Here is a 10,857-nt window from a genome sequence, read left to right as displayed (position 1 = left end):
GGCCTTGGGTAGTTTGCACGATAACCTCCTCCTTGGTTGGCTAGGAAGTTCACTTCCTTATTGTACAATGCTTCAAATTTGGCCTTTACGGGGTTTACACTACCAACATCGACAGCATTAACATCCTAGTACCAGCACCCATGACGTTCGTGGCCAAGATGTCCAGTTGGGTCATCATCTTTGCCATGTTTTGGTCTCTCTCTTGATCTTTTTCAATTTGTTCCTTTGTCAATTTGTAAGTAAAAGGAGAGACTTGATCTTCACGGGTGTACCATGCCCGGTTAATCTTGGTCATGTCATCAAGAAGTTGGGCTGCAATCACATAAGGTTGTTGCATTAAACCTCCCGGAGAAAGTTGATCAGCCACTCCCTTGTTCACTGAATCAAGGCTTCTGTAAAGGTACTGCAGCAGGACATTATCGGGCAATCCATGAGTCAGACATTGCAGCACCAACTTCTTAAACCTTAGCTAAGTCTCATGGATTGGCTCACCCTCCAAATGCTTGAAGCTTTGAATATTGTCCCTAAGTGTCATCATCTTCGAAGGAGGGAAAAATCGCACTTGGAATGCGGTGATAATCTTTTCTCATGAAGTGATAGATTCCCTTGGCAATTCAACCAACCACTTGCATGCTTCTCCCATTAGGGAAAATGGGAACAACCTCAACCGGACTGACTCTTGAGATATGTTCTTAAAGGAGAACGGTCCACAAACATCAACAAAATTTCTTATATGCTCATGGGGATCCTCATGAGCCAACTCACCAAACAAACCCTTCAGTTGTAAGAGCTGCAACATGGTGTTTGTAATGTGGAACACAGTGTTCCCTTCAGCTGGAGGCAAATGAATGGCACCAACTCCGCCCACTAGATTTGGTTCATTGAGATTCCCGATGTCATCATGGTGTCCCACTTGGCTACCATTGCTTCTGTTGACACTCATTTCCTCTATTTTAACAACAAACACAAAAACCAAAACTAAAAATAAGTAGATTCAACTATGACTAACAAGAATACAATTCAACTTCACCAAAAGAATTTCAAACAACACCACTCCCCGGCAATGGTGCCATTTTGATTTAACGTTTCAAGCACACCTCATCAAATTCTAGGTTTTCAATGATTGTAAATCAGTATAAAACCCAACTAAATGAGTTGGGGTCGAATCCCATAGGGAGCGGTACATGTTTTAGATTCAATTGGGAAGTATATATGCGGTCGAATCAGACATAGGAATAAAAATTATCGAGTAAAAACATAATCAAGTAAGGGGGTGACACGAATGTCAAATGGGGGGGAGGGTTGGTTTGATATTATCAACTACACAAAGCAATAAAAAACAATAAGAATTAACAATAATGATATAGATTCTTTGGATGTGATCGATTATAGGCTATTATAGGCATATGGGTAATTACAACTATTAGTAAATAGCTAGATATTAGTGAGTAAGCTAGGCTATAAGGGAGGTAATTTTCTTTCGAACAATTACCCCGAATCAAGTGATTTCTCTCGAACATCAACAAGCATGCAAATTAAAAACAACCCACCCCTTAGTTCATCCACTCTTTCGAGCTAACTGTGTGGGATTGGGCTTAGGATTTACTCTCTTGAGCTAAACCCAAATCAACCCAATTCCCAAAAACCTTAGTTCTAAGACCTCTCTCTCGAGCAAGCCAAGAACACAAACATAGAACTGCATTTGCAACAACAATTCCTAAGTTAAATCACAATTAATGATTGAACTCACTTTTAAATAGCATTTAAACTAAAAATTAGCAATACCCATAAGCTAAATCAGCCCATAATCACATAATCACATCCCAAGAATTGGCGTTTTAGCTACATCATAAAAAGGTTATGCCCAAATCTGCTCTAAATCTATACAAACAAAGCCCTGAATGAGTCCAAATCCAAGACTCATCAAATCACCCTCAACCTTGGGTCCTCAAAATGTTATGCCCAAATCTGCTCTATCAAGGAAGATCTAGCCTCAACGCAAGCAAACAACCTGCCAGGCTTTGAAATATCAAGTTGAACCATCTGATTTGACAAGGATCAAACATCTGACGCCAAGGGTGACTTATCCATGGATAACAAAGAAAAACTCTTTATACTCACTCCCTTCTGGCTCAAGGAAATTGTACCACATTAGCCTTGACCGATGATTAAAAAATCAAAATATTATAATCATTTAGTAACTCTAACATCCTGCGCTACCTCATATTGTGGTCCCTGTGGTACAATATGTATCAACTACCATGGTGATCAGTGAATACCTCATAGTGAACCCTATACGAGTATACCATAAACCCATGGCCCTCAATAAGAAGAGTTAGATTTTGTGCTAAAGGCGACAAGGTTTTGAGTTTCAGAAATCTCACATCACACTCATACAAACACTAGTAAGGGGCATTCTTGTGGGTCAATCTAGTCAAAGGTTCCACAATCAAAGAAAATCCCTCTCTAAACCATCTTGGTAGCCTACTAACCTGAAAAAACTACAAACCTCAATAGGAAAAGTAGGTTTGGCTCAACCACAAACTTTCTCTATCTTTGTCAGATCCAGCATAATCCCTTCCCTGATACCGCGTGCACCAAGAATGCTATATACTCAAGAATAAACTCACACTTAGTGAATTTTGTGTACAGCCACTAATCTCTTAAGGTCTTGAGTGCAATCCTTAAATGCTACTCATGTTGCTCCGTACTCCTAGAGTAGACCAAGATTTCATCAATAAGCACTATTATGAAGGAGTCCAAATAGGGACTGAACACGGGGGTCATCAACTTCATGAACACTCATGGCACATTGGTCAACCCAAAAGACATAACAAAGAACTCATAATGGTAATAATAAGTCCTAAAGGCAATCTTAGAGATGTCATCCACCCTCATCCTCAGTTGGTAATATCCCGATCTCAAGTCTATCTTAGATAACAGAGCTGCACTCTGAAGCTGGTCAAACAAATCATCAATCCACCACTTGGCATAAGATTATCAGCACTAGTCCATACAAGTGGAGGAATACCAGGCATGCACAAGGTAATAGTCTTGGAAAATCAATCCAATACAGCATGATAAGGATACAACTAATACATGCCTAGAATAAGGTCAAAAACTACCACATCTAACACAATCAATTCTACCCAAGTATCATACCTTATGATGGTTACCACACAAGATCTATACACCACATCCACTACTAAGGTATCACCTATAGGAGTAGATACATGCATATGCACATAAAATGACTTATAAGATAACTTTAACAGCGTAGCATAATAAGTAGACACATAGAAAATGTAGACCTTAGATAAAATAAAGCATATATAGGTTGAAAAGAAAAGGAGATAGTACATATGATGATAGAATTTGAAGATTCTGCCTCTGGCCTGCCTAAAAAGCATATATATATGGTCGTGTCTACGTCGACCTCCTAACCTACCTGACTTAGGACAAACTTGAGTACCTTTGAAACCACCCCTGCTACTCTAACTACTACCACTAGTTTATGGTATAGGAGGAGCCCTAGGGGCTTGAACTTAATTACACTTTTTTTCTAAAAGCACGACTCCTTCAATAATCTCCAGTACAGTTGCCCAACTCACACACTAGCAAACCTAACCAGAAGTAACCAGTTGAGACAACTCAACTAGAACTATATGGACACAACAACTCAAATACCCTAAGTGTGAACCCCACGAAGTCTGAATCAGATTCGACCCAAAGTCTGACCCATCTAACCACTAGCACCAACACTATCACCATCAATAAGCTATAGAGATGCCTAAAATTGTCTACTAGGCTAAAAGTGTTATGTATAACCTCTTCCTGCAAACTCTATATCACTAGACGTTGACTCATTAAAACCACCAAATCATGGGGCCTCTTGTCTCTACCTCCATCGGCCTCATTATGGATCCACTCAATGGTAGCGCATGGTAAACTATCTGAAGAAAAAAATAGCCTGGTGCCACCTTCTTCTCTCTAGCCAACCGAAAGGGAAATGCCAACACTTTAACATCTCTATGCATTCGTTCATTCTCTGTTGGTTTGTATGATTAGAACATTGAACTATGTCTCATACTCTAAAAATACAATGATCCATGTGTCAAGTTAGTGATTTCATCCTGCAATCGCTCCGTGTAAAGTACATACTCTTTAAGAAAGCCTTAGAGAATTGAACTCAAGTCATTGGAGGTGACCTAACTGGTCTACACCGAAATAAGACCTACACCACTACTTCACTGACCCATCCATTTGGGAAGCGGTGTAAACAACCAGATGAGACTCCACCAAACAAAGGTTATACAACCTTTCTTGACACCTTACAAGAAACTCGTAAGCATCCTAATCCACAACATTTGTGAACTTGGGGGGACCAAACCTGATGAACTATCCTAACATCTTCTGCCCCTTTGAAGATATGACCAATATGACTATCATAGGTGGAAAAATTATCAGGACCGATTGAACCAATAAGCGTAGAGCTACAGCAAGCTGCACCCCTAGAATTTGAACACCCTATGCCCCTTCCTGGGTTGAAGTCTGATGAGTGGGAGATTTTAGACTCTTTTAAGGCTTATAGTTCACCAAATAGTGTTCTTGATATGTGTTTGAATCCATTTTTTTATGTTATATTGGTTTTATTGCAGCAATGAAAGCTCAAGGATAAAACCAGGACGAATTTAAATAAAAAGAAGTAAAAACTTGGAAAAGTAAAGAAAATAAGCTCGCCAAACAAGATGAAACTCACCAAAAATAACTGACACTTCAGCTAGAAAGCTCAAAACAACTTGATGAGCGAAAGTGGTGAATGTCGACGTGCCAAAAAAGTCAGCAAGCTTGACTATCATCACAAAAAGGACTGAGACTTCTGCTAAAAATCATAAAATAACTCGGTGAGTAGAAGTGGTGAAAAGAGACTCTCTAAACAAGTCAGCAAGCTTGAATGTCATCACCAAAAATACTAGAGAACTCTGCTAATAATTGAAGCCAACCTGACGAGTGAAATTTAATAATGATGATCGCCAATCTTGATTGGTTGACCCCATCGGGCTCACCAAAGGTTTTTAACACTTGAAGCATTTGAAGTGAAGATAAAACGAGAGAAGGTGTCGCTTTTGGTGAGTTGGCAAGCCTGACTAACATCGCCGAAGTGATTCTGAAGTGCAATATTTGCCAAATTTTGGGAAAGTATAAATGGATTTGAAAAGAGTGAAAAATTCTTAACATTGTTCTGAAGCCAAAATACTAAGAACACTTTGAAATTTATGGGGACTTTTGCTAGCTAAGACTTAGAAAAATTAGGTTTTTGATTTGGGTTATTTTGGAATTCACAATTGAATCACATTTAGCTTGAATGGAGAACCATTACTTTGGTAAAATTGTTTTCATTTCTAGGATGAGTTGCTAAAACCCCATAGTGTTAGGGGTGTGCAATGTAATTGAGTCCTATAGATAGTTTGTGGGTCTTTGTGATTGCTCAATTAATTGTTGGTTAGAAATGGTATCAATTATTTCATCATACTTTTATTCATGATTTGAGATTGTAAATTGTAATCTTGCTTAAGATTTCTATATTTGCTTGTGAAAGAAGCTTAGAGTTGATGATATAGTTGATTAAGTTCATATGTTAGTATTGCTCGAAAGAAAAGGCTAAATTAATGCAAAAGATAAGCTTTGTATGTTATACATATTCAGGTTTGACAAAACTCACATGAGATACGGAAGGTGGTTTATAAATGTCTATCATACTTGTTAATCTAGCTTATCCGTTAATTACCAACTATGTTGATCAATGCAATTTCCCACATTAAAATTTGGTAGCCAATTATGCACACTCCTAAAACTTCTTCCTTACATGCGAAATTACCTTATCCTACACTCATGTTAACAACCTGTTAAACAAACTCATTATTGATAACTTGAAATTTCTAAAACTTGTATTTTTGTTAACATCGATCAAATAAACTTACAAAAGATTATTTGTGGCTTTACTTTGTGACTGAGGTCTTACTTAACCATTCCTTGTGGAATTCCACCCTAACTACTCGCTGGGTTCTTTATTTCTAATGACCACTTATATGTTAAATTATAAAACATGTAATTGAGCGTTATCAAAATGGCGCCGCTACCGGGGAATAGTGCATAGATTTCTCTTATTGAAGTTACTTAGTGAACTATTCTTTTATGGTTGAGTACTCTTACCTTATTTTCATTGTTGTTATCTTGATAGGTGATGGCATCAGTATTCATGGACGCGATGTCGCTAGCAATCAAGGTTATATGGATGAAGGAGGCCAATTGGATGATCTTGGTAGTGTGGGTGCAATTTGATTGCCTCCAATTATGGGGAATACTATCATCTACGTCAAGAGCAGAATGCTCAAATTTCTTCAAATGAAGGGCTTATATGGAGGATTCGCTCATGAGAAACCTCAATGATAATTTAAAGGACTCCATCGATGCTTGTGGCCCATTCACTTTTAGTATACTCGGATCGTGGAATAATAAGCACATAACAAGTACATCCAAACACACGGAAGATGTCATACAGAGTCTTAGTACCAAAAAAGAATTGCAGAGGGGTCTGATTTTGGTGAACCCTAGTGGGCATCCGATTAATGAAGTAAACTGCCTCGTGGACACCATTAGCCCAAAATAATTATGGTAAATCGTCATGGAGTTGAATTGCACGAGCATTTTCAATTATATGACGATGCTTCTGTTCCGCAAACGCATTCTATTGAGAATGATGATGACATGTTTTCAGATGAATAACACCTTTAATAGCCAAGAAATGCTCAAAATCTATTGAGATGTATTCACGGCTTGAGTCTGTGTGAAGGATCTTTATATTTTTCTCAAATTGAATGTGGACTATGGCATAAAATACTTAAAGATTCTAAATACCTCAAACTTGTGTTCAGGAGAGTATAGCTATGTAAATCGAGATACATCATCCACATTTATTACACTATAAGAATTTCTAGAAAGTGACTCGGAGCTTTCACGATCCCAAACATCAGAATAAGTAAGTACAAATGGAGAAGTAGTATGTTGAAATACTTTTATTAAATGTGATTTTTCAAGAGGAGAAGATTCACAATCAAAATTAATATTATTTCTAAAATTATTCTCTGACACTATATTGCAAGAGGAAAACAAAGACTTCAGATTTTAGTATGAGGATGTCTGAAGCGCCTATGCCATTGTTTCAAAAGAGCATTGGGTGAGATAAGCTCAGATCCAAGATGAACAGTTCTCCTGTTCTACGGCCCCAACCAATCACCTTCCTGATTCTTAGATCCAGAAAAAGACAACCATTAGGTGAGAAAGAAACCAAGCATCATTGGTTAACAAGCTAATTAATAAAAATCGAATTAGCAAATAATTTAGGGACATAAAGAGCATCAGATAAGACAAGAGGAGAAGAATCCTCGACTATCCTGATGTTTTATCTGTTCATTTTGTCAGGTATCTGAATTATACGATTCTGATGATTCTGCTTTTCACATTCATTTACATAACCATGGAACATAAATTTTAAAGTAACACTCCTCTAAATGTTGAGGTTCATTCCATTGGAACAAGTGATAGTGCAAGGGAAGGAAAAGGAAGGGAGGAAACAAAGGTTGTCAAGTCACCCATCATGTATAGAAGATGAGTAACCATCCAAGGAGTAGTTGACTTAGTCTTGCCAAAACATGCAGCATGAAGATCTTGATAAGTTATTGCAGGTGGTCAGCAGGTATAGAATATGAGTAACCATCTGGAGGATTGACAGTAGAGGTAAAAACAGTGAGAGTGGTTGAATGGTAGGACGTGGTAGACAAGTTCGGTCATTTTTATTAGATGCCCATCATTCTTGTAATATTGACAAAATAGTTTAGAGGTAGACCCGTTATGATTGCAGCAATAAGAAGCATAATGTCCTTTTTCATGAAAGCTGAAACTCTCAAAAATAGATAGTTCACAATATTTCCCTTTGTAAGAAACAAAGGAAATAGGAGGGATATTCATAGAAGAGAGACATGCAAGATGAGTTTCTTAGGCAACAAGATCAGCAAGGACATTATCGAGCGATGATATTGAGTAGTGGTTGAAAATAGAGGCTCAAATATGTTCAAACTCTGGTCGTAACTTCATAAGGAATGTATGACAACAAGATTTTTGCTGTAATTTAAGAACCGTGTTGAGTGCCGCTGCCAGAATACTTGTTGTATCAACCATATCCATCTCATTACAAATCAACATGATGGAATAGTATATTTGATAAATGTGTGCATATGCAACATTACTACACTAATAGATCCTTTGAAAGTATTCACATATCGCATGATTAGAAGACATAGGAGTGAGATTTAGAGCAACAGTGTTGTCGACAGACTTCATGATCCAGGTTAGTACCTTTGTGTCAGACACACACCATTTTGAGATGATTGTTGAATTGTCAGTTGTAGTTTCTGGTTTGGGCAAGGTAATATGAACCAAAAGATCTTCTCCCTCAAGAAAATCTCAAAAATATGAAGCCCAATACAAAATAGTTCTTTCAATCAAGTTTCATTATCATGCGTTGATGAAGCCAAGGGAATGCGTTCATTATTGATGGAACTGGATTCAGTTCATGGAAGAGAGTTGTTTTACGCTCCCTCTCAGTGAAGAAAAAATTAGGGTTTATCAATGGGGAATGCATGAAGCCAGTCCCAAATTCCCCTGGTTATCGATAATGGGAACGATCCAATGCAATGGTAACATCCTGGATATTGAATTCACTGAGGAAAGACATTGCAGACAGTGTTGGGTATGTGTTTGATTCACTGGCATTATGGAGTGAGCTACAGGATCATTATGACCAAACCAATGGAGCAAAGCTATTTCAAATCCAAAAGGATATTAACGATCTCAGCCAAGGTAATCTAGATAACACTTCTTACTACACTAGGATGAAGAAACTCTGGGAGGAAATCAACACATTAAGCGTTAAAAATCAGTGCAGTTGTCTTTGCAATTGTGGAGCCAAGGCCACTATGCACAAGGCTGAGCAAGAGAGGCGACTGATTCAGTTCCTTATGGGTTTGAATGAGGTCTACACAATCATTTGAGGAAGTATACTTATGATGAAACCACTGCCTTCCATGGGTTAGGAATTTTCTCTCCTCATTCAGGAAGAGAAGCAATGAGAATTCAAACCCAATAGCCAGCCTTTCACAGAGTCCTCTTTATTGTATGCCACCACCTCCAATGGACAGCCTAGACACACTGGTGGTCCTTCGCCTACTTGAGGATTCCAAACCAATTACACACAGAATGGCAATGTGAGGCCACGACCTTTTTGTGATTACTCTAAGAAGCTAGGCCACACCAAGGACAAATGCTAAAATCTTCATGGATATCCCAACAAACCCAATCCTGGTCCTGATGATAGTCATCACCACCCAACCAGGAACTCAAATTACAACTCCAACTCAAACTACAGAGGCTATAAAGGAAAAGGAATTGTCGCTAATGTGCATGGAGAATTATCTGAGTCTAGTTTGAAGGAGAGGAATGACACTAATCAGAATGGTCAGAATGGTCCCTTGAGTACCTTATCCACAGAAAAATATCATTTGGTCAGCATGCTACAACATTTTAAAGGAGGCAACATAAAGGATACATTCACTGAGCCACATTCCGCTAGTGGAGCTGTCAACTTCGCAGGTATAATAGCTTGTAACTCTTCTATTAACTTTGATAAACTTTTGTGTGGATGTCTCAAAGCTAAAGTTGATTTGTGGATCTTGGACTCGGGGACAACACACCACATAACCTTTGATAAAAACCATTTTACCAAACTCACTACATTACCATACCCCATACTTGTCAACTTACCAAATGAATATAAAGTGAAAGTAACTCAAGTTGGAACTGTGATATTGTCTCCAGTAATTACATTATTCAATGCCCTTTTCATACCTACTTTCAAGTACAATCTCATCTCTAGCAGTTCCTTAGCTACTAACCTTAAGTGTATCACCTCCTTTACTGATTATTTATGTCTGCTACAGGTCCCTTCACTGAAGAGGCCTCTGGAGATTGGTAGAGTCTATGATGGCTTATACTTTCTGTTCTAACACTACAAAAGAATAACAGTACTAATTCTTGTTTTTTTTCTATGTCCAATGTAAAAAACCCACAGTGTCAGTGTTATTTTCATTAAAGTTGTCCTTCTTCTTATGTTGTAACAAATTCACTTACTGCTAATAAAGACAGTGCTATTGTTCCTAATTCTTTCATGTCTCTTGATAGTACTATTGTTAATTCTGCTAATCATTCCTCCTCAATGTCTCATGATGATACTATTGATCTGCTCTGGCATTATAGACTAGGCCATATTCCCTTTGTTAAGATGAAAAAGATTGCTTCCATACCAATTCAATTTTCCCCAAAACAACTTTTTTTCTGTCCAATTTTCCCCATGGCAAGACAATCTAGACTACCATTTCCCCTTAGAACAACTGCCTCCACCAAATGCTTTGATTTAATACACATAGATCTATGGGGTCCATATCACATCAAAACATATGATAACTTCGGCTACTTCATTACTATAGTAGATGATCATAGTAGGGCTACATGGACACACCTACAAAGTAGCAAAAGCAATGCTCTACATGTAGTCAAAACCTTCATATCTATGGTAGAAAACCAATTTCAGACCACAATAAAGACTATTAGATCAGACAATGGGTTAGAATTTTCCAATAATGAAACCAACTCTTTCTTTCAGTCCAAAGGCATCACACATCAGAAAACCTGCCCACACACACCAAAACAAAATGGTGTGGTGGAAAGGAAACACAAATATTT

This window comes from Solanum verrucosum, unplaced genomic scaffold (genome assembly GCF_900185275.1).
Source record: "Solanum verrucosum unplaced genomic scaffold, falcon-dt-bn FXZP01000007.1, whole genome shotgun sequence".
Lineage (NCBI taxonomy): Eukaryota > Viridiplantae > Streptophyta > Magnoliopsida > Solanales > Solanaceae > Solanum > Solanum verrucosum.
The sequence above is the reverse complement of the archived record's forward strand: the minus strand, read 5'-3'. Positions refer to the sequence as shown.